General features: G+C 38.1%; 1 long non-coding RNA gene across 2 annotated transcripts in view; it reads left to right on the top strand.

The window, feature by feature from the left end:
• Positions 1-24404, top strand: part of LOC131402292 (uncharacterized) — a 254699-nt gene that overhangs the window by 5457 nt on the left and 224838 nt on the right. The window contains exon 3 of one of the 2 annotated variants that reach the window (XR_009218506.1): positions 5721-5896. The exons of the other annotated variant lie outside the window; for it this stretch is intronic. This is a non-coding gene — a long non-coding RNA (uncharacterized LOC131402292). Of the gene's footprint in view, positions 1-5720; positions 5897-24404 lie in introns of those variants that run through there. 2 annotated transcript variants of the gene reach the window in all.

Here is a 24404-nt window from a genome sequence, read left to right as displayed (position 1 = left end):
GCTTTCTTATCCTTGTCTGCTAATTGCAACACCTTGGGGATAGTTTCTACTGCCTGCTTTTGGTCATATATGGATTATATTTTCCTATCTCTTCAAATCTCATGAGTCTTTTAAATTATGTACTGGAAATCATGAAAGATAGTTATAGAGACTCTGGATTCTATTGTATTCCTTTGAAGAGTGTTGTTATTTTTCTAGCAGGGAGTTAACTTGGCTGGACTGAAACTCCAATCCTATCTCATTTACAGTGGGCATAGCTGAAATCCTCATTCAGTTCTTTCATCTTCCAACTGCTGTTTTTACACTAGGCCCTCGGTGGCCTACACTGCATGTGTGTTGTTCAAAGATCTGCCAATTTGGTGTGTGTGGGGGGGAGACTTACATGCATATTTTGAGATTTTCCTCTTTGTGGCTCCCTCCATTCCAGAATTTCTCCCCGAACTTTCCAGCTACTCTGTCAGCCCCAAAATATATCCTCTAACATTACAAGTAAGACTGTAGTTTTTCCACAGTCTGGGCCAAGTACAGATTTCGGAATGCTTTGAGGCAAAAGACTCAAGCTTGCAAATAGCTCCTGGTGCAATTCCCATCATTTAAGGGAAGACTCCCTCTCAGTTCTGCTTGCTTTTGGAAGTGATTTATACCTACACACATATACACATTTATTGTATCTGTATTACATATAAATACATGAGTCTGTATAAGTATATATAATGATTTACGCAGATTTTATCATTGTTATCTGTGAGAGTGTTAGTTCAACAAGCTACTCCACCATTACTGGAAGCCAGACCTCTGTTTTGTTCCTTTCTTGGATTTTATATAAATGGAATTATAAAATATATAGCCTTTTGAATATAATCTCTTTTATACAGCATTATGGTTGTGATATTCATCCATGCTATTGCATGTAGCTAGTGTTTGTTCATTTGTTGAAAATAATTAATTTTTAATCGTCATAAAATATCATAACATAAAATTTTAACCATTTTTAAGTGTACAGTTCAGCGACATTCAATACATTCACATAATTGTGTAGCCATTACCTCCAACCATCCACAGAACTATTTTCACCTTGCATTGAAACTTTGTGCCCATTAAGCAACAACTCCCTGTTATCCCTCCCTCTTGCCCACCATTCTCTTTTCCATCCCTATAAATTTGACTACTTTAAGTACCTTATATGTGTGGAATCATATAGTATTTTTCCTTTTGTGACTGGCTTTATTTCACTTAGCATAAAGTCCACAAGGTTCATCCATGTCATAACATGTGTCAGAATTCCTTCCTTTTAAGGGTGAATAGTATTCCACGATGTGTATACACCACACTTTTTTTGTGAATTCATCCGTTGATGGACACCTGGCTTGCTTCCAGCTTCTGGTTATTTTGAATAATGCTATGAATAACACAGGAGTATGTATACGTCTTTATACTTCTGCGTTCAGTTCTTTTGGGTGTATTCCCATAAATGGTGCTTTCAGATTCATTTTCTCACATGTAGGAGGGTTCTGCACACCTCCAACAAGCAATTCTTGGAATGTCATCTGGTCGCTAGATAATTCAACTCAACTTGATGCTGTCAACCCAGAGATACATCAGATTCCACAGGTTGAGGGCTCAGTCCCATAAGTCTGCACACCCACCTAACCTCACCTCAACTTCAGATGCCAGTTACAAGCCCAAGTTTTACCTGTACTTCTGACTGACTGGCTATAAACCAGAGGTTCCCACAACCTCCTCCTTGGGTTTGATTAATTTGCTAGAGTGGCTCACAAAACTCAGAAAAACATTTACTAGATCACCAGTTTATTATAAAACGATATAATTGTGAGAAGGGGCACAGATCTTTCATGTCATATCCAGATGCACCACTCTCCAAGCACTCCTTGTCATTGCCAACCTGGAAGCTCTCTGAACCACCTTCTACTGGGATTTTTATGGAGGCTCCCTCACATAGGCATGATCAATTATTAACTCAGTTTCCAGCCACTCTCCTCTCTCTGGAGGATAAGGGGTAGTGCTAAAAATTCCAAGCTTCTAATCAGGGTTTGGTCTTTCTGGTGACCAACCCCCATCCAGGAGCCATTTAGGAACTCACCCAGAGTTGCCTCAATAGAACAAAAGATTCTCCTAGTATTCTTATCACTGGGTAAATTACAAGGGTTTTAGGAACTCTGTGCCAAGAACTGGAGGCAGAGGCCAATAAATATGTTTTTTATTATTTCAGAACCCATAAGTGGAATTTCTAGATCATATAGTAATTCTATTTTTAATTTTTGAATGAACTGCCATACTGTTTTCCACAGTTTTATATTCTCACCATCAGAGCACAAGGGTTCCAATTTCTCAACATCCTTGCCAACACTTGTTATTTTCTGATTTTGTGATGGTAATTATCTTAATGGGTGTGAAGAGGTATCTCATTGTGGTTTTATTTTGCATTTTCCTGATACTTAGTGATGTTGAGCATCTTTTCTTGTGTTTCCTGGTCATTTTATATCTTCTTGGAGAAATGTCCATTCAATTTCAATTTGCATTTTTAAATTGGGTTGCTTTTTTATTTTTGAGTTGTAGGAGTTATTTATTCTAGATATTAATTCCTTATCAGATATGTGATTCGCAAATATTTTCAACCATTCCATGGTTTCCCTTTTTACTCTGTTGATAGTATCTTCTGATACAGAAAACTTTTGCATTTTGATGAAGTTCAATTTGTTATTTTTTTTGTTACTTATGTCTTTGGTGTCTTATTAAAGGAATCATTGTCGGCAATGTCATTTGGACCCAAATTTTGGAACCGAAAACACAGGTTTTACCCTGTGTTTTCTTCTAAGGATTTTATAACTTCAAGTCTAACATTTATATCTTTGATCCATTTTGAGTTAATTTTTGTATATGGTGTAAGATAAGGGTCCAACTCATTCTTTTGCATGTGGGTGTCCAATTATCCAGCACCATTTGGTACAAACTTATCCTTTCTCCAATGAATGGTCTTTGCACCCTTGTCAAAAATCATTTGACCATATATGCAAAGGTTTATTTCAGGGCTCTCTATACTATTTCCTTAGTATATTGTGTGTAGTTATGCCAGTACCACACTGTTTTGATTACTTTGTAGTAAGTTTTGAAATCAGGAAGTGTGAGTTCTCTAACTTTGTTCTTCTTTTTCTAGATTGTTTTAGCGATTTAGGGTCCCTTGAGAGTCCATATGAATTTTAGGATAGATTTTTCTATTTTTGCAAAAAATCATTGGAATTTTTACCTCCTTGAGTAAGTCGATTCTGAAGTATTTTATTCTTTTTGATGTTATTGTAAATAAAAATGTAAAGTTTGTAAATTTCCTTTTCAGATTATTTATTATTAATGTATAGAAGAACAAGTAATTTTTGTATGTGGATTTTGTGTCTCATTACTCTGCAGAATTTATTAGTTTTTACAATGTTTTTGTGGAATTTTTAGGGATTTCAACATATAAGATATTATGTGTAAACAAATATAATATTTCTTCTTCCTTTCCAATTTGGATGCTCTTTCTTTTTATTGCCTAATTGCTTTGGCTAGAACGTCTAATACCGTGTTGAAAAGTGGTGGTGAAAGTGGGCCTTCTTGCCTTTTTCCTGATGTTAGAGGAAAAGCTTTCAGTCTTTCACCATTGAATATGATGTTCTCTGTGGATTTCTATATATGGCTTTTATTTTGTTGAAGTAGCTTCCTTTTACTCTGAGGGTTTTCTAGTGTTTTTAACATGAAAGCATGTTTAGTTTCGTCAAACGCTTTTTCTGCATCCATCGAGACGATCATGTGTTTTTTTCCTTCATTCTGTTAATGTGGTTTATTACATGGATTCATTTTCATATATTGAAACATCCTTGCATTCCAGAAATTAATCCAACTTAAAAATGATGTATATCCTTTTAATATTCTTCTGGATTTGGTTTGTTAGTATTTATTATTTATAATGATACTATTTATAATATTTATTATTGAGGATTTTTGTATCAATATTTGTCAAAGATATTGACCTGTAGTTTTCTTTTCTCTTAGTGTCTTTGGCTTTGATATCAGGGTAGTGCTAACCACATAGGATGACTTTAGAAGTATTCGCTCCTCTTCAACTTTTGAGCGAGTTTGAAAATAATTGGTGTTAGTTAATTGAAAAAAAGTCTTTGGGCCCAGGAATAAATTCAGCATAAAATAAATACAAATAAATATTTTTTAAAAATGTGAAAAAGTTTTCTTACTAAAAAAATTAAAAATGAAGCAAGTACATCACTTATCACTTTATTTCTAAAAAGTTTTTTTAACCTACTAGTAAGCATGAACAAATTGTTAGAATTAAAATGACTCGTGTTAATTTTCTTCATTGTAAATTTTCTGACATAATTATATGATGCCGTCATGTATGACATCTTTTATGAAAAAAATGGTCATTTTTTGTAGTATTTGAGAATATTATGAATTTTCCCAGTGGTCTCTGACAAAACTCTGATATGCAAAGTTATCTTTTCAACATATATGTCTTTACCAAATTAACAAACTCTGTCAGGTGCTAATTAATCAACTACTTTTCATATGATTCAGGTTCTCCATCACCAACTTCCTTAACCATCAGGAAATTCTACAACTTCTGCAAAATTAACAATTTTACCTTACACTCTATTTATCTCATGTGGTTTAAAACATCCAAAAATCATTGATAAACTGACCCTGCCCAAACTAAACCATGGTGAATTATAAAAGATGGTCACTGTTAAGTGGAGAGGGATTTCAGGTTGAACTTAATTTTATAAATGGTCAATTTATTACGGTGTATTGTCCTGTTATGTATTTTATTTCTTTTTTAAAGAAATGATAGTTGAGGGCACTTAGATAATAAGAAGTTGAGAAAATAAGGAACTCATATACTCTGTAAGCTTCAAATGTTTTCAAGCATAAGATACAATAAGAACTAAAAGTAAGAAATGGCAGAGGAAATAGAGATAAGGGGATGAAATTGCAAAACTGAATCTATAATAATATCTCAATGGCTACCGTTGTAGTGCCAAGAAAGTGGTGAAGTCAAAGAATTCATAAAGATGATAATAAACACACTACAAAGGAAAGAAACTGAAATTTTTATAGAGAGGATTTTTACAATGATATGACAGATAGAGAACAGGGAAGAGAAGTTGGAGTGAGAGACTATCTGCTTCTTAAATTATTTCCACTGTAGAGAACAAAAAACCAATTTGCTGAAATCTTTATTCCCCTCTATGACCCTATCTTCACCTGCAAAATCTCAGCCCTGAATCGATGTCAGAGTCGAGATTTTCCATCTCTGGGGAACAGAGCAATTAAGCTCATCTGAAACCTCAAGTGCCCAACCTGTGAAATATGGCCGACCATCCATTCTCACAGAGGAGCCAACTGGAGGTAGGATTTTTGGTTCTGAATTCAGCTAAACATCTTCAAAGAATTGTACCTGGTCTTCCTTATCCAGGGCTATCAGTGAAGTGCTGGCTGGCTTTCAGAGAAGAGCAATTCACAGTCAGCTGGGACATTTTCTGTTGAGCTCTCTAGAGAAGGCTGTGGGGTTTGTCAGTAAGAGATGATTTCTATAAGAGTTATATTTTTTTTATTTTATTCAGAGGTTTATAAAGAAATTTACATGATAAGTATTATTATCAAGAAAAATGGTTGTGTATTCCTTGGTCATTTAAGCAAAATCTTCCTCTCAGAGCCTACCCATAGACAAAGCCAAGATTTAATCTGCAAGAGTCTGCCAGGCACTCTGTGGTCCATGGGAATCCCTCAAGTTGGCAGCCTGTTCCCTTGTGTCCTGTGCTGGTGTTCAATCTTCCATCTCTTCAGGGTACCACTAGACAGAGGCCTATCAGATCCTCAAGGGACTTGACATTTGAGAAATGTACTTTTCATTATCTTTATACTTCTACACTTTTCAAAAAACTCTCAGCATGTCCAGTAATTGTGCAGCAGTATACCCAACAGTAAGGTTCTCACCATTGAAAGTTGAAACAAATTTTGAAAAGGAAAAAGTGATCTTTGCAATTTTGTACAGATTAACACTGTAAGTAATATACTTTATATATTACCAATTTTGAGATTATTTGTATTTAAAAATACTGCTTCAAAACCTTAAATCATTGTAAGTGGTAGAGTCTGATATCTGCTTTGGCTGAACCATTGTATACAATGTCAGCCATAATTCCTCTATTCCAATATAATCTTATATGTGGGTGGTAATTGTTAGTTCTTATAGATTGTTTGAACACATGCATATCACAAAATACAAGTGGCCATTAAAAATTAAAATGTTCACCAAATACAAGATTATCTGATACCCAAAAAAAGAAAACATTACTGTAACATTAAGGCTACAACTGTGAAAAAGGAAGCCAAGATACACTCAAGTCAAGCTTTTGTTCAAAAGTTAATTGGCTCCTCTTTGAAACTTTATCATGTTTATTATGTAAGCAAGATACTTTCAGAGACTAGAATATAGAAAGTGCTTATTGGTAAGTTAACATTGTGATCATTTATTTTGTAAATGTTAATATGAGAGATGTAATTCATTTTCTACTATATTCAGATTTTCAAGTTCTGCTAAATCTAAGGCCACATTACTGGCAAGTTGGGATACCTCTAGTCATATGAAAAACATGAATCCTACACGGAAGCATATAAACTCTCTATTCATCAGGATCTAAATTCTAAAACATTCTAAGCTTTTGGAAGAAACCAATCGTATTCCAAATTTACAGTAAGGCTGCATGTGCCATACAAGATCCTATAGGAAGAGAAATCCAGATTTTAAATAGAGGAGATTGTGCACAAAAATAAAGTACCTTTTCAAGTCTGAAAGGGGATTTCAAGAAAGAAGGGATTCTCAGAACATGTGGGAAGTGGTAAATAACTTAGCAAGGGCTCTCTAAAGGAAAACATATTGTGGACAAAAGAGCTTCACATGCAGAGAGCTAAAATGGCATCTCTGGAATCCTAACACTGAAACAGATGCAGAACTACTTTTTCCTAAAATTTAAAATGCATCTTATCCTCCAAACAAATACCACCTCCCTGCCTTGTGGCTTACCTGGGCATGGTGACGTGTTGGAATCATTTTTCTAATTCATTGGCTCTTAAACTAGATGGGCTCCAGAAGCACCTGGAGGCCTTGTTGAAACCCAGACTGTTGGGCCCTCAGAGTTTCCAGTTTAGCAGGTCTGCAGCAGCACCTGAGAATTTGCATTTCTACCCAGTTCCCAGGTGATGCTGATGCTGCTGGTCCAGGGACCCCACTTTGAGAACCACAGCCTAATTTAGACCCTATATATGGTTACCAAATCAATTATTTCATCCTTTGGCTGCCATTTTTCCTTTATCATATCAAAACCTTAGCTCCGAATCTCCTCATCTAGCAATGGGTATACTTGGAGAGTTTAACAGCTGGTCCTCTCTTCCGGCTCAGTTCTCCCTCTTCCTCTCAATACTACATTCTCTTGCCAGGTAATTGTTTCTTAAACATCAGTGCATCATAGATCTTCCTTGCTCAAAAACTCATGTCTCTTATGCTGAGCACAAGACATTTTAAATTCTCTATTTGGCTCATAAGGTCTTTAATAGCCTTACTTTAATAGCAAAATGCAGACACCCTGTTCCCTACTCTGCCTGCTATAAAGGAGTATGTGAGGATTACATAAGATACAGTCAGTTCTTGTTATGCACAGTGTGACATTCTATAAAGTCACTGGGAACACTGAATCAGTGAATATGACCCACTGCTCCTACGGGAAATGCAGTGTTAGGTTCCTGCAAGCCTTAGTCACATTTTCTTCAACTGATCAATACATAGCCTTGTTCTCTGTGTGTTTCTCTTTAAAGTCACCTTATTTAATATATAGTTGATATATTAACATTGAACTTAGACTAACAGCACTGTACCTCGTGTCTCAAACAAGCTTGTTGAACACACATACTTTCTCCATAAAGGCATGTCACAGCCTCTTGCCCTGAGGAACACCAGGGAGCATTGCAGCACTACACACGGGGGACATATTAAACAGCCAAGTCACCAACACAGGCACAAAAAGATAGCAAATGAGGCACTAAACGGACTGCAAGAAGGACACTTGTTTACAGTATGGGCTGAAACAACAGGGCAGAGCGTCACCTTGTTCCCCTCAGCTGGGAACGTGTACTTCGAGTGAATCAAATATTTCACCACTTTGTGCTTATCTGCAAATGGACATGAAAGCCCTGTGAGTATTGATTTGGGGGCTGCCAGTACATTTTAGCTAGTAGGCAATTGTGCAGACACAGAATCCACAAATAATGAGGATCAAATATATTATGAAAACACGTTTTCAAAACCAGAGTATCGTTCAGATATAAGAGCAATAATGATAACCCCACAGCTAACATGTTAATGCCTACTATGTTCCAGGAGCTCTTCTAAATACTTAACATAAGTTAATGCATTTACATCTCACTAAAACCCTATGAGACAGGAGCTCTCAGTAGCCCCATTTTATAGATGAGGAAACTAAGGCTCAGAGAGTAAACACTTTGCACAGGTTCCCCAGTTAAAAGCGGGATAACTGGGATTGGTGCCGAGACAAACTGGTCCAAATCTCACAGCCTCAACCACTATGGTAGGAACGTGAGCGAATTTTCTACCACTCCCCAAAAAACCCCTTCTGCTCCAGCCAGAGTTGTCTCCCACATACTTATTCACTCATGAAACATTTTCTGAGTGCCCCCAAGGTATCAGGTACTGTGTTTAGATACTGGAGGGACAAATAGAATGTCAACGCAAATAATCCATAAAAAATCTATAAAACCTAATTGGGGTGAGTTTATTATGAGTCAACCTTTGATGACCATATAGCCCGGGAGAATCTTTTCACAAAGAAATGGAGCACTCCAAATAAGTGGGGTGTACAGAGTGGTTATATGCCACCAAAGAGCATGTACCACATGTGATTGCAATGTCTCTTTTACAATAGCCACGACATTGACCTGTTGGCACCTGGATTGATGAACACTGTGGATATCAGATGTGCTGTCTCCATGGGCGTGGCTGTTGTCTCAAGTTGGGTTGTCACAGGATGAGCACAGCAATCAAATCCTAGCCTAGGGAGAAATGTTTATCCTTAAGGAAATGTCAATGTGGTGAAGTGGCATTTACATCTTAAGGGCATTGCTTTTGTCTTTGGGACACGTTAATTGCTTAAAGCGGATATCTGGATGAACAGAAGCTACAGGCCCCTTTTGGGGAAAAAAAAAAACAAGGTCAGGCCCAATTAGTTTTACACCAAATGACTTCCTCATATGCTCCAATATATCCTATTGCTTGCCATTTATTTATCGTTTTCCCCCTTTTGATCTATAATCTTTTGATAGAAAACATTGATGATCAAAATATTGTCCCTTGGTGCCAGGGTGCTTGCCTTCTTCCCTGGGTTTATCATGTCCCTGGGTGCCAGGCTTTTTTTTTATCTCATCTATTTGTCTAGTTGTCCACGTTGTGGGGAATTAGTCGGATATTGTGGACAAGCAAAGAGGTATATATATATATATAAAAATAGAGAAAGTATTTCATGGGTTTTGGATAATTTTAGGTTGTTGCACAAACATTGCATATGCGCCTTTTTAAAAATACTATAGCCCCTTATGTACATTGTGCACAATTATAGAACAAGTACGGTAACAATGATAATAATTTAACATTTTTTTAAAAGATTAGTTTACAATGAGATTTTAGGCATAGTCCTTATCAGAGAAGGATATTTGTCCAAGGTTATAAGATTGATTGGCCATCTCAAGTCGCCGAGCCATCATTACTCTATTTTGCATGACAGTCTTACAGCACTGAGTAAAGAAAACAACAATCAGTTTGAATATTATGATTAGTACAAGAATTCCAAGATGTAATAGAAATAGGACTTGCAATCCAGATCGAAAAAGGGAACCAATACCAGAAGGGAGCTCATGGTGCTCAGGGCAAGCTACCCCAGGAGGCACCACTCTGGTATGTGGATTATTTCGAACTGAAGACAATAAGGACTCAGAGAACTCAGGAAGAATATTTGAATTTCCCCTCCCAAACTGCCTAAAGAATTTAAAACAAAAGATCTGTTTCAAGAAGGAGTTATTATCATGATGGCTGTAAAGATAATGTAGGATAGAGGTTACAATAGGAAAGGCACCAAGTCTCTTTTATCAAAAACTCTATCTGTCCCTGACCACATTATCTATAGATGACCCTGAGAAGAGTTGCCATGCAAACATTTGCATTTCTATCTCCATGTGAGTTGTCTTCTTACCCTCTGAGGTCCCAGACCACTACCCATCCCCAACACCTTCCTCACCTTTAGCTGCAATACTTAAGCGGACAGCTTAGACAGAGGGACGAGTTGCTCATTTCTGAGTTTCTCCCATGTATACATGTTATTAAACTTGGTTTTATTTTCTCCTGCTAACCTGTCTGGTTAATTATTTGGCCAGCCATAAGAACCTTAAAGAAAATGGCAGAGGGAGATTCTCTCTCTCTCCCGACAGTTTTGGCGCCCAATGTGGGGCCACACTGGCTGGCAAATTGCCTTCTCTGGCTGGAAGAACTGCCTTCTCCCTGGACTATTGCAGATGATGAGATACAGGAATGCCTGATGAAAGCCGGCGGAAGGTAAGACTTCTTACCACGTCAGCCACCAGGAATCTCTATCTGTGGAGTCTGGTGGAAGGAAGCGGTGAGAATTTTTTTCTCTTTCTAAATTTAGATTGGCAGGAGAAAATATTTGGGAAACTAGTTTCTTGTGCTTTTAATGACGTTGGTAAATTTGGTAGAGTACTCTTGGTTTTGATCTTGATCACTTTTCCTCCCAGAGATAGTCTCTGTTTTTCTCTTTTGTGTCTGTCTTTTGTATCATGTGTGATAAGAAGGAAATACCTTAGGGTAGAACGCAGGCATAGGCTCTATAAGCCTGCTCTCTGGGCCGTCCCCACAGACTGGTGAGTTTGCAAGTCTCACCAGACTGGCGTCTATTAAGACAAACTTTGCTGTGGGTTAATATGCACATGAAGTGAAGGCCATTGCCAAGGACATCTTGGAAGCCAAAATGGCCGCAAATTTGGTGGGCACGAGTCGAGCAGTTAAGAACCATTAGGGCACTTGCCACTTTCAGAAGACTCCCATGACAGGATAAGTTGGGTCACGGAATGGGGTAGATGACTCAGGTCCCTCGCCAACTCCAAGAAAATGTCCGTGCAATGGCAAGGTACTCTGTAAAGCACACAGTCCCTAACCCCATGGCACTTCCCCCCCAGGTATTATTCTGGCTCCAAGAGACCTAAGGAGTGGCTAAAGCTGTCATTGTGCACATAAGAAAAAAACCGGATGAGGTTTTCTCTTCTGTCTTGTTCTGTGTCCTGAGAAAACTTGGCTTTGTGACCAGTGAGAATCTTCTCCTTGGTCTCCACCATACAGAAGGTGCATTTACCAGCGTGCCCCTTGGTGGCCAGTCGAGTAGGCTGGGGTTCTGAACTGTCTCTTTGTCTGGCTGTGCCAACCTTTCTGGGGAGTTTGTCATAAAGGGCCCAGTCCATAAGGGCTTTTGTTGTCTTAACCTTCGTTGCTTGTTAGTGCTGGAAAAATCACATCCCAATATCACCTGCCCCGTGTCACAGATTAGCGGGTCTGTGACTGGAGGCGTCCCACACTATTGTGGGAGACCTGAGACACCGTTTTCACTACACCATCCTTACCGCCTGTGCAATGAAGGTCTTTATTTTCTCTGAATATCTTTGGGAGTGAATTCTGTGGATCATGGGGGCTACATCATCTGCGCCCTCACCAGGGATGCCTCTTGCGTCCAAGGTAAAGATTTACTCTAAGCGTGGAAAGTTACTTCTAGATCTTTCCTTAAAAAGGCTTATTGGATTGAGTCACTATTAGAATAAATATACAAATGAAGATCCTACTCATCAATGGCCAGACACAGATCCTTTGAGTTAGGAAAATTTCTAAATTGGGGGACAAAAGAATGTTTTCAGAGCTCTCACACAATTGTTTAATTGGTACACAAAAATGGGCCAGAAAAAGGAAGGGAAAAATTTGAATAGCCTTAAGACCTCGACTCAGGCTACAATTGAATTAAGAACATGTAAAAGTGTAAATATTGATAAGATTATAAAGGTTGGAAAGTTTGAGCTAATTTTATATAAAGAGGTTACATCAACTTTGCCTGAGTATGTTTTAAAATGTGTGGCTGGGGGGCCGGCCCCGTGGCTCAGCGGTTAATTGCGCACTCTCCGCTTCCGGCAGCCGGGGTTCGGTTCCCGGGTGCACACCGAGGCACCGCTTCTCTGCCCATGCTGACGCAGCGTCCCACATACAGCAACTAGAAGGATGTGCAACTATGACATACAACTGTCTGCTGGGGCTTTGGGGAAAAAAAGAAGGAGGACTGGCAATAGATGTTAGCTCAGAGCCGGTCTTCCTCAGGAAAAAAAGGCGGATTAGCATGGATGTTAGCTCAAGGCTGATCTTCCTCAGAAAAATAAATAAATAAAATATAAAATAAAATAAAATAAAATAGAATAAATAAAATAAAATAATAAAATAAAATAAAATAAATAAAATAAAATGTCTGACTGGGAATGCTTCCCTTGTCCAAAATTATAAGACCAAGACCTATTGATAAAAATCTTAATGATAACTATGTTTAAAGGTATAAGAGTTGATGAAATTTTGTAGAAAAAACCGATGTTATTTCTATTACAGAACTGGTTAACAAAAATAGTAATTTAAATGATGGCTAATTTTATCTGAAGTCTTATGAAGTCTTGTAGGCAATCTAAATAATTATTGGGAATAAGTAAATAATTGTGAAAAAGATGAATGTTGGATGAACTTTAAACAATAATTTTGTCTTATGGTGGTTACAGCTTCCAAACTCTTTTTGGTGACTTAAAACTTTAGAGTTTTGCTAAATTTTATGATAAAAATACTCTGTGTCATCATTTCCAAACAACATAATATGTTAGACATTGATTGCTAAATGTACATTTGTCTACTTTTGGCTTTTCATTACAGGAAAACTAAAAGGTGTTTTGGGTCTATTGGTAAACATGTGTTTTATTAAAAGTTGTACTATAAAGTAACATATTTCTAGAAGTTATGAAGTGTTTATAAATTTTCCAAGCCACAAGATACCAATGTAAAAGAATGTTTATAATTGTTTACTTAGTTTTTACTTACAAATTAAGGTTTCTAAAGGTTAAAATTTCTAATTAATATATGTGATTGAGGCTACTAAAAATTAAGAAAAATATATCTGTGTACAGGGAAAATAAGATATATAAAAAAGGTACAAAGAATGAAAATACTTTGATTGATTAAGAAAGGTAAATTTGTCCTCAAGTACTAGGAGGGAAAAGAAAGATATAAGACAAATTCTGAAGGTAAAAAGGAAGTTATAGAAAGTTTATGGAAGAGGAATTCTGGAAAAAGAGTTTTATGCATGGTCAAGTTGGCTAAGATTAAAAGGAATTTAATTAAGTAAATGAGTTTTAATAGCAGAAGTAAGCTGGTGCAAAATTAAAATTTGGTCTTCTGTCTCTTAAAAGGATAATTTGCTTAAACATGATAAAGAGGATACAAAAGATTTTTCTTTACCTCTGAGTAAGTCTACCTAAAAGACAGAAAATCTATGTTTTGTTAAAATAATTTCCTGTGTTCAAAAGACTGAGGTCTCTCTATTGAGGCTTTTTGGACTGTTAATGCTCTGTTTGCTTTAACTTTTTATATTTTTGACAAGATCCCCAAAATTCATATCATAAATAAAGTCTTTTTTTTTACTTTTTTTTCTTTGAGAATTTTCAAAGTGCCCTGGAATTTCTCAAAGATATTTGCTCTCTTCCTATAAGGAGGAAGATACTAAACTTATGGGGTTTATTCAGTATGTTAAACTATGTGAAAAGCATTGTCAGACAAGTGATGATAAGTCTGCTTAGGTGGTATTATGTGGGTAAATGTTATTGACAAAGGTGTTTTAAAATTGTATAACATTACTGAAATTCTGATCTGTCCTGGTTATCAGTCATAATTCTGGTTATTATTATTTTAAAGTGTTGTATGTCACAGAATTAACCAAATTTCTCTGTCAATTGTCATTTTTGAGGTCTTGTTTACAGACATTTCTTGGCTCTAATGCTTTTGCAAAATATGTTTCAACTTCAAAAAAATTCATAGAAAGGACTCTGACATTTATACTGTAACACAGGTTTCTAACAAACTTTAATCATAAAAACTTTGATCATAAAGCTTAACTTGGTAAAAAAATTACAGAAATCCGATGGAGAGACTGATAACTTCATGAAGCTGCTAACAAAAAGAGTGGGATCAAGAATGGATTACACAGGACTGAATGAACTGATAAGGATGATTATAATTTTTATGATTTTTCATTTGAAGTATTGCTGAATTTTTAATATTTTGTTTTTTCAGATTTAAGGAAAACTTTTTCTCTTTTCTCCTGAGCTAGCTATGACTTATAGCAATTTGGTAAATGATACTTTTGCAAGTAAAATGGAAATATTTATCTTTTTCTCTCTACCTGATCCCTCCAGGATTTGGAAACTCTAAGTAAGTTAGTATTGTTGTTTTCATGGCAATATAGTTATTTGCATAAGTTCAATAAGACTCTGTTCTCCTTATAACGGGACACAGTTGGAAACACTGGTTATATTACCAAGGTGGTGACTGGAACATCATATTTGTGATATAACCATACAGCTTTTGAGGAATGAAGATTGGATTTTATAGAGTAAAGCCACGTGGAAATATTGGCTTTGTACCTTATGTTCCAAGCAGCACTTACCAGGATAAGTAAAGAATGTCACTTATCTGGCAGGTACAAGGAACCTCGAAATATTTTGGGGGAACCTTGGAAGAGGGGAATTCACCCAAATCTGTAGGTATTGCAGGCAAAGTGATGACAAAGTCCTTGGCTTGGCTTTCTTGGCCTCGAGAGGCCTTTGAAGTTCAATGTGAGATTCCTTATAAAAAGTTCCAGCAAAGCAGATTTAAAAGAGCCTATGTGATCAATTGCTATTCTTGCTGTACTTATGTAAATAATTGTGCCAACTCTATTGGAACTAGACTTATTTTGCAAACTAGTTAGCTTTAATTTGGCTATCTTAATAAAAATGAGGGTGATTTTAGAGGGGAAAATTATATTTCAGTAAAACTATAGTATACATTTGCGGATATTAGATCCTAGTTTTTTTAATTGTCTTTTGAGGTTTTTATTTTATATCTGTTGACTGGATTGGATCCTGATTTCTTCTAGTCTCCTGAAATATCTGGCTACAGATCTCCAAACTAATGTTTTTCATTTTTTTCCCATTGTTTTCATTTGGAATCACTGAAAACTGAACCTACCCTTTTTCCTGAAGCCTTACAAACTGAAGCTGATGGACTTGATATAAACTTAAGAGATGACCCGATGACATCATCAGAGACATTTTAAACTGCAAAAGATGCTTTGATGCTGACATCTAAAAATCTTCTTAACTGGCCCTCCCCTAAACTCAGAAACTGCTTTACAACTTGCTCCAACCATTAACCTTGTTTTTCTTTCGTTTACATAGAAATGCTTCTATTAAATACTTGATTGCTTGCTTCCACAATATAGGCATAATCTTGAGAGCCCACCTGCATCACCACCTTCTAAAATGAATTTAATTGAACTGATCTATTATCAGGACTAAGAAATGTGTTCAGTGAGATGAAACAATCTACCAACTCAGCGTCTGGACTATGAAACTTCTTTAAGTTTCAAAAGGACTGTGAAACCTCTAGGGAAGTTTCAGATGAGGGAACTGATGGTGCCCAGGGCAAGCTACCCCGGGAGGCACCACTCTGGTATGCAGATTATTTCGAGCTGAAGACAATAAGGACTCAGAGAACTCAGGAAGAATATTTGAGTTTCCCCTCCCAAACTGCCTGAAGAATTTAAAACAAAAGATCTGTTTCAAGAAGGAGTTATTATCATGATGGCTGTAAAGATAATGTAGGATAGAGGTTACAATAGAAAAGGCACCAAGCCTCTTTTATCAAAAACTCTATCTCTCCCTGACCACATTATCTATAGATGACCCTGAGAAGAGTTGCCATGCAAACATTTGCATTTCTATCTCCATGTGAGTTGTCTTCTTGCCCTCTGAGGTCCCAGACCACTACCCATCCCTGACACCTTCCTCACCTTTAGCTACAATACTTAAGCGGACAGCTTAGACAGAGGGACGAGTTGCTCATTTCTGAGTTTCTCCCATGTATACATGTTATTATTAAACTTGGTATTATTTTCTCCTGCTAACCTGTCTGGTTAATTATTTGGCCAGCCATAAGAACCTTAAGGAAAAGGGCAGAGGGAGATTCTCCCGACAGAGCTGACCAAATAAATCAAGGCTGGGTGTAGGATCGCTTAGGGCATTCACTTGTTTTTTTCATGTGCTTTAGTAGAGATGACACATTGGAAGACTGGTCAGGTATAAAAACACAGCATTCGGTTTGAATTATCGCACATGTACCACCTTGGGATGCTGTAAGAATATCTAAGGCCATTCTATTTTGAAGGACAGCTATTCTCATTAAAGACATTTCAGTGTTTAATAAAACTCTTGTTACCTGACTATCATTAAGGGCTTGTAGAGTAAATTTTGTCAGAGCCTGTCTATGAGATATGACATCTTCTAGCCCCAAGGAAGGAGCAAATATAGCTGCTAGGTGGTCATACTAGTGGAATACTGAACCAGCCCCTCTGTCCTTAAGGAGAAGCAGATTGGCAACAGATATTAGATCTGGGCGAATCTTTCCCTGTATCCAAAAGAAGACCAGAGTGCAGCACCCTAACCATCCTGGTGACAGCCAAAGCCAGAGGTTTGTTCCACATAACCACTGAGTTCAATTAGGAGCCGTCCAATACAAGCTTGGTCTTCGAGACCAGTCTGTACCAAACCAATCACTTTTTTTAAGTATAATAGTATTCTGACATGACTCAGGGGGGTATCCAGCCTATCTTTCAAGTGTAATTTGGTAGATTTTGTTTGGAATGATTTCTCTGCTCCCAACATAAAGGTGCTGGTATGTTTAAAGTTCCAAGGCTAGAAGTAAGCCAAACATATCCATCCCAAATTTGTGTGAAACTTTCCGTAGTTTTTACTGTAATGTCTGGTTTCTTTTGTTTATCTGCAATTTGTTGGGATAACTGGGTGGTTTGAGTAACAGAAAAAGAATAACCGTAACCTGTATTATTAATGGTACGGGCTATTGGCCCATACCATTGGCCCATACCATATCCATTTCAGGATCATAATTACTAATATCAGACAAAGTGCAAACATTAGAACTAGCTCTTTCTATCACAATAAATTGATTTAGAGCTTTCCAATCCGTGCCTTGAAAGAGAGAGACCCGCCAAGGCAACCCAGAGGTGTTAGAAAGTGGAAGTTGGCTACATATCCAACAAGTGGACGGATTTTTGTATATAGCAAAGGAATGAGCCCATTGCAGAAAAATATTGCCATCAGAGGTCCATTGAGATGTAGTTTGGAAAACAAACATAGCATTAGAAAAACTTTACATGGCATTTTTTTTTTGGTAATTAACAAAAGGTTTTGTAATTAGGTTCTAATCTATCTTATAAAGTTGAAGGGTAAAGTATTGGTGTAGGAAAACGGTAAGGCAATATAGATATTGATTATTTTAGCAATTACATAAAGCTTAAACTTTACGAGGGTTTACATGAGGAGATATAAAGTTAGGAATACAGGCCTGGTCCGGAGTCTTGGGACAGCTGTCTACAACAGATGTTGTCTTCTTCTCATCCTGGTTTGGAAATATTCATCTTGGTCAGTCGAAGTCAGGTGTCAGAGACTACAGTTGAAGTCCATTCAGGTGGAGAAGCCTTTTATAAATGAGAAATGTGAGGCCATGAATCTACACCTTTAAATTTTGCAGCACGTGGCTTGGTTAAAAACACCTGATATGGTCCTTTCCAACGGGGCTGCAAAGAGTCATTTATCAGATGTCTTTTCCAATAAACAAAATCTCCAGGTTGTACTCCATGATCCTTAAGGTCTTATTCTCCTGGGAGCTTAATGTGAAATGAATTAGCTACCAATTTCTCGTTTCTTTTAGGAGCCACAATGAGACCTTGACAATAATGTAAAATATCTCCTTTAAGTAAAGTTGGTTCATACATTACGTCGTCTAATTGCATAGGTCGTCCAGTTATTATTTCAAAAGGAGACAGTCGATGTTTACCAAAGAGCGTAGATCTAAGATTGAGGAGCACTAGCAGAAGAGCATTTGGCCATGAGAGACTAAAAAGCTTTCTGAAAGCTTTGCCAATTGAATTTTGATGGTGCCATTAGTTCTTTCCATCAATCCTGAGGATTGGGGATGGTAAGTGCAGTGAAAATGCTGCATTATTGGGCAAATATTACAAACAGATTTAATTATTTGTCCAGTGAAATAAGTTCCCTGGTCACTATGTAACTCGGTAGGCATTCCCCAAACAGGAATTATTCTAATAGTAATTTTCCTACTGTTAGAGCCGTTGCTCTTCTGCAAGGAAAGGCCTTAAGCCAATGTGAGTACATACAGATAATTACCAAGATGTATTTATATCCTTGAGATGGTGGCATTTGGACAAAGTCCACTTACCATACCTCAAAGGGTCCCTTAAGAAGGTGAAAGTGGCCTTGTGACCCATGAAGTGGTTTCCTTGGATTATATTTTGGGCATATAACACAAGGAGTATAAGCTTTATGGGCCACTGTGGGAAAGAGTTTCCTAAAGTATTGTTTTGCCCATAAAATCATCTTTTCAAGTGCCCAGTGGGTTAGTTGGTGTTTATGCTGGAGCAGGGGCAATTGTGCTCCAACAGGTACTGTGGGTTTCCTATTGGGCCCAAACCACATCTGTGAGGGGGTGTCAAAAATTCGCCCTTTTGACTGCCATATCTGTTTTTCTTCTTCCATAGCCACTTCTTTGGCCTGTAGAAGGAAGTCTTTTACTGAGTTAGCAGAGTTAATAGGAAGCAGCAGGCATTCTCGAGGCTGGGTAGGGCAAGCCTTCAAGGCTGCTTGTTTAGGAGCTGCATCAGCAAGCTAGTTTACTGTAGCTTCTAAAGTATCAGATTTGGAATGCCCTGGCATTTTAATAATCGCTAGTTGTCTCGGTAGCTGTATGGAATTTAATAATTTTGCAACCTGTTTCCTATTCTTCATAGGCTGACCTGAAGAGGTTAAAAGTCCTCGTTGTTTCCACAGCATTCCCAAATCACGTGTTACTCTCAAAGCATGACGGCTCTCAGTGTAGATACTTGCTACCTGGTCTCTGGCCAATTGACAAACTCGAGTTAAAGCAATTAACTCAGCTTGCTGTGCTGACTTTAACTCTGGTAAATAAGAACTCTTGATTATGTCTACTGAGGACGTTACTGCCTATCCAGCCTGATAATGTCCTTGTTCATCCTTTGAGTAAGATCCATCTATAAACCAAATTAGATCAGCATTATCAATGGGAGTTTCTTGCAAATCATTCCTAGGAGTAAGTAGATAATTAATTAATAAAACACACTCGTGGGCAACTTCTTGTGATGCTGGAAGTAAAGTTGCAGGGTTAAGATAATTACACCGAGCTAAGGTAATATTAGGAGCAGAGACCAACAGAACTTCATAGGAGGCTAGCCGGCTGACAGAGTAATGCTGAGTGTTATGAGAATTTAGGAGAGATTTGACTGAGTGAAGAAGATAGATAGCCAAAGGAATCCCCATCACTATTTCTTCAGTGGTCTTGCATAAGAACGCTGTTGCTGAAATGGCTCTAATACAAGGTGGAAGCCCTTTTGCCACTGAATCTAACTGCTGACTATAATACCCTATAGGTCGCTGTCGACCTCCGTGTTTTTGAGTTAAGATACCTAAGGCATTTCCTTTATCTTCATGTAGGAAGAGGAATAATGGCAAGCTGTAATTAGGGTGTCCTAAGGCTGGTACTTGGGCCAAAACAGACTTGAAGGTAGTTACTGCCTTCTCTCCTTCTGGTGTCCATTCAATTAAATCAGGCTGGTCAGACTTAGTATCATATGTAAGGGCTGGGTAATAAGTGAAATGTTAGGTACCCAGTTCCTGCAATATCCAGTTAGTCCTAGGAATCCTCTTAACTGTTTCTTTGTCTTAGGGAGAGTAAAAGCCAGGATTCTTTTAATCCTTTCAGAATCAATCAACAGGCCATCTTTAGATATCAAGTGTATTAGATATTTTACAATAGGCAGGCAAAAATGTAATTTGTCCTTGGACACTTTATGCCCTTTAGATGCTAGCTGTTGCAATAGATAAATTGTGCCCTTCTGAGAACCCAACTTAGTGTTTGAACACAAGAACAAATCATCCACATATTGAATTAAAGTGGAGTCATTAGGGAATTCTGTATTCACTAAGTCAGCCTTGAGTATCCGGGAAAAATAAGTGGGGCTTTCAGTCTAGCCCTGTGGCAACACTGTCCTGGTATCCTGGCGATCTTCCTACGTGAAGGCAAAAAGATATTGACTATCCTTTTCCATGGGAATGCTAAAGAAGGCACTGCATAAATCAATGACTGAGCAATAGCAGCTGTTAGTTAGAATGGTTGAGAGCAAAGTGTGTGGGTTAGGATCCACAGGATGTCGGGGAATCACGATATTATTTATAGCTCTGAGATCTTGAACAAATCTCCCGCCTTTCCCATTCGGCTTTTTTACGGGCAAGATAGGTATATTACAGGGACTAGCACAAGGAAATATAAGTCTCTTTTCAAGAAATTCCTGAATGATAAGCCTCATCCCATTTAATGTTTCTGGTTTAAGTGGATATTGCCGAATATTAGGTAGAGGTTTAGAGTTGTCAACAGTCACCTTAATAGGAGTGGCTGATTTAATTTTCCCAATATCTGAAGAGGATGATGACCATAATTATCTAGACACTTGTAATAACAGGTCATCAGTTTTCTCTTCTTCTATTTGAGTCATTGATTTCACAGTCATCAACCTTTCAGCAATTACATTCTGGTCAGCATCCCGATTTTCTGAATCCAGAAGCATTTTGCCCTTTTGTTAAAAGGCAATATGGGCGTTGTATGCTTCTAAAAGATCTCGTCCAATCAAATGAATTGGAGCACATTTAACCAGAAGAAATGCATTTTTTCCTGTGATGGTTCTTAATTGAAAAATGATTGGTTCTGATTTAAAAACCTGCATTGGAAAATTCGAAACACTTACCATTTGAACTGTCTGTTTACTCCGAGGGAGAGGGCAATGAATAAGGGTAGGGCTGAGGACAGATAAGGTAGCCCCGGTATCTACTAGGGCCTTTAAAGTTTCCCCTCTAATAGTTATTTCAATTTTCCCTAAGGCATTTGTGAGGAGGAGGGGAAATGCCCTCTCGTAATCCTCTGAGCAGCCTAATTCCTGTTTATTGCTGTCACGCCCTAAGTCCCATTTGAGTTTACGGCAGTGTTGTTTGAAATGACCAGGCTTTTTGCAATAGTAACAGACAAGGTCATTTCGTTTCTCGTTAGATTTGAAAAGGTTTGCTTTTGTTGGGGGCACTAAGCTGTTGTAGCTGTATACTCATAAGCTTAGTGGCCTTTTTGTTTTCTGGAAGATTTTAGATAGTTTATCTGTAATAGTGACAAGAGCACTAGTGTGCATTAAAGTGCAATCCAGTTCATGTCTCTTAACTAACTTTGCTAATTCCTCATCTAATCCTTCTAAAAAAATTGAATTGAAAATTCAATCATTCTGGTGATCCTCAAAACTTTCAGGAGCCATCCCAGAGTGCTGTTTGAATGTTTTCTCAAGCCTTTCAAAATAATCAAAGATAGATTCCTCGGGTCTATGCTTACATTACTGGAATTTAGCACCATCTATCTTCCTGGAAAAAATTACTGGAATGGCTTTGTGTAAGTTTTGAGCGATATCCCTACACTCCTTAAGGCCATGAGGCTCATGCCTATGGAAATCCTCCAGGGGGTCTCCAATCTGCCTCTTTTATCCATTCATTTGTTTTGTTCTCAGACACCAGCAAATGCACAAGCTGATGTAAATCTGAACATCCTGGTGCATATGTTCTAACAATTAAGTCAAATTCTCGAGCAAACCCTAAAGGATCTTGCAAAGGGTCTGGGAAGCCCTTTGTCAAATTCTTAAGTTCAGTTCTAGTCCAGAGAGTATACACAAGAGCAGGCTCACCTCTCCCAGTAACAGGTTTCTCCTTAAAGGGAGCCACTATAACTTTAGGTCTTTCAGTATCTGCCCCTGAGTGTTACTCCTTGTTTTCTCTAGGGGTGGAGGAGGAGGGAAAGGTTCAGGAGGAGGAGGAGATGAGCTCTGAGGTGCCGAAAGCGGTGGCTGTGGAAGAGGTAGAGGAGGTGAGGGGGGTGGACAGCTTCTGACTTCTTATCTCTTTTTAATTCAGAAAGAGTCTCTGTCAATTTACAGTTAGTCTCCTGTAAAGAAGTCATTTTACCATTATTACGCTTTGAAGCCTCTAAATGCCAAGCACATAAGCTTCCCCTTCTTTTGTTTTGGTTTTATTGCCGGCTTTTTCAACCTATGCACGCAAATACAGTAGTTTTCAGAAGTCAAACTTTCCCCATTTTGGCCATTTATGACCTAAGTCATCCTTGGTTAATCTCTCCCATTTAGTTAAATATTTGCAAGCATTGTTGCAGTATGCATTATACATGAAACCCGCTGCAGTTCCATGGGGGGTTGTCCTTCCGGGAGCCAGCTGGCTTTTGAAGCACGGCTTCCCATTTTCTTTTAGTTCTGTTTGTTTGTTTTTTATAAAGTCTGAACAACTTCTAGGAACTGTGTAGTGGGTCACAAGTGTGCTGCTTTGAGTGTTACTCCCCAAAGGAATGTCAGAATCACTCTCTTATGTGTCTCAGTTTCTCCCGCCGGCAGTCTTAAGACCACTGTCAGGGTTGGGAGTGTGGGTGACCAACCCTCAGGTGCATGTCCCCGGCTGAAGCTATAATTAATTAAGGTGAATGATAGTGGAATGCCCTATAGGACCACTACACATTGTGAGGTTCACCTCTGACACTCCCACTGAGGTTTTTCAGTCACACAAATAATGCCTTTTTGGTCGGAAGGAACAATGTCCCTTTTCTTCAGAGCTGAACAAGTTCAGACTCTCATTTCTCTATCAAGCAGATTTGTTCAGACCTTATAAACATAATTCTTTCCAATTTTAAATCCAAATTAAAAGGACAACCAACCCAGTTTACTCCAAGTTTCCCCTAAGCTCCCCTGGCATAGGAAATTCTCCCTAGGTTTTTCTCTACCTAGGAAATGTACCAGTACATTTCAAAGCCTTTAGTCTTAAGACCTTGAAACAGTTCAAATAAACTCTTGGACCATCAACTTAAAATAAGGAGGTCCAGGTTTCAGGAGAACTCACCAAGTTGACCTGAGGAATGCAGTGATCCGGATGGGGCTCAAAGGGTCCCTGCGGTACCAAGAACCGGTTCAGTTTAGATTCCAGGTGGTCTCCAGTGGGTTTCTCTGAAATCCTGCCACAACTATGCCATAAAGGTCGACACAAATAATCCATAACCAATCTATAAATCAAAACTGGGGTGAGCTTATTATGAGCCAATCTATGAGGACCATATAGCCCAGGAGAGTCCTTTCACGAGGAAATGGAGCACTCCAAAGTAGTGGGGTGTACAGAGTGGTTATATACCATCAAAGAGCATGTACCACATGTGATTGCAATGTCCCTTTTACAATAGCCACGACATTGACCTGTCGGCACCTCGATTGACGGACACAGTGGGTATCAGGTCTGCTGTCTCCATGTGCGTGGCTGTTGTCTTGAGTTGGGTGGTCACAGGATGAGCGCAGCAATCAAATCCTAGCCTAGGGAGAAATGCTTATCCTTAAGGAAATGTTATTGTGGGGGAAGTTGCATTTACATCTTAAGGCCATTGCTTTTGTTTTTGGGACATGTTAATTGCTTAAAGCGGATATACAACTGATGAACAGAGGCTACAGGCCCCTTTTGGAACAAAAAAAAAACTAGGTCAGGCCCAATTAGTTTTACACCAAATGGCTTCCTCATATACTCCAGTGTATCCTACTGCTTGCCATTTATTTATCAAGAAGAAGGATAGTCTCAGCTTTAAGGAGCTCACTGTCTATGAGACATGACTAAGACAACAGTTATGGAAAAGTAGGTAAGTACAGGGTCCCAGAGTGGGTACATCAAATGGGGTCTCTAGATGGAGACCTCTCAGGAAAAGTCTCCAAGAGAAAGGAATATTTAACATGAGTTTAGATTAAGAAATA

This window comes from Diceros bicornis (genome assembly GCF_020826845.1).
Source record: "Diceros bicornis minor isolate mBicDic1 chromosome 39 unlocalized genomic scaffold, mDicBic1.mat.cur SUPER_39_unloc_2, whole genome shotgun sequence".
Lineage (NCBI taxonomy): Eukaryota > Metazoa > Chordata > Mammalia > Perissodactyla > Rhinocerotidae > Diceros > Diceros bicornis.
This window is presented reverse-complemented; position numbering and strand designations above follow the sequence as displayed.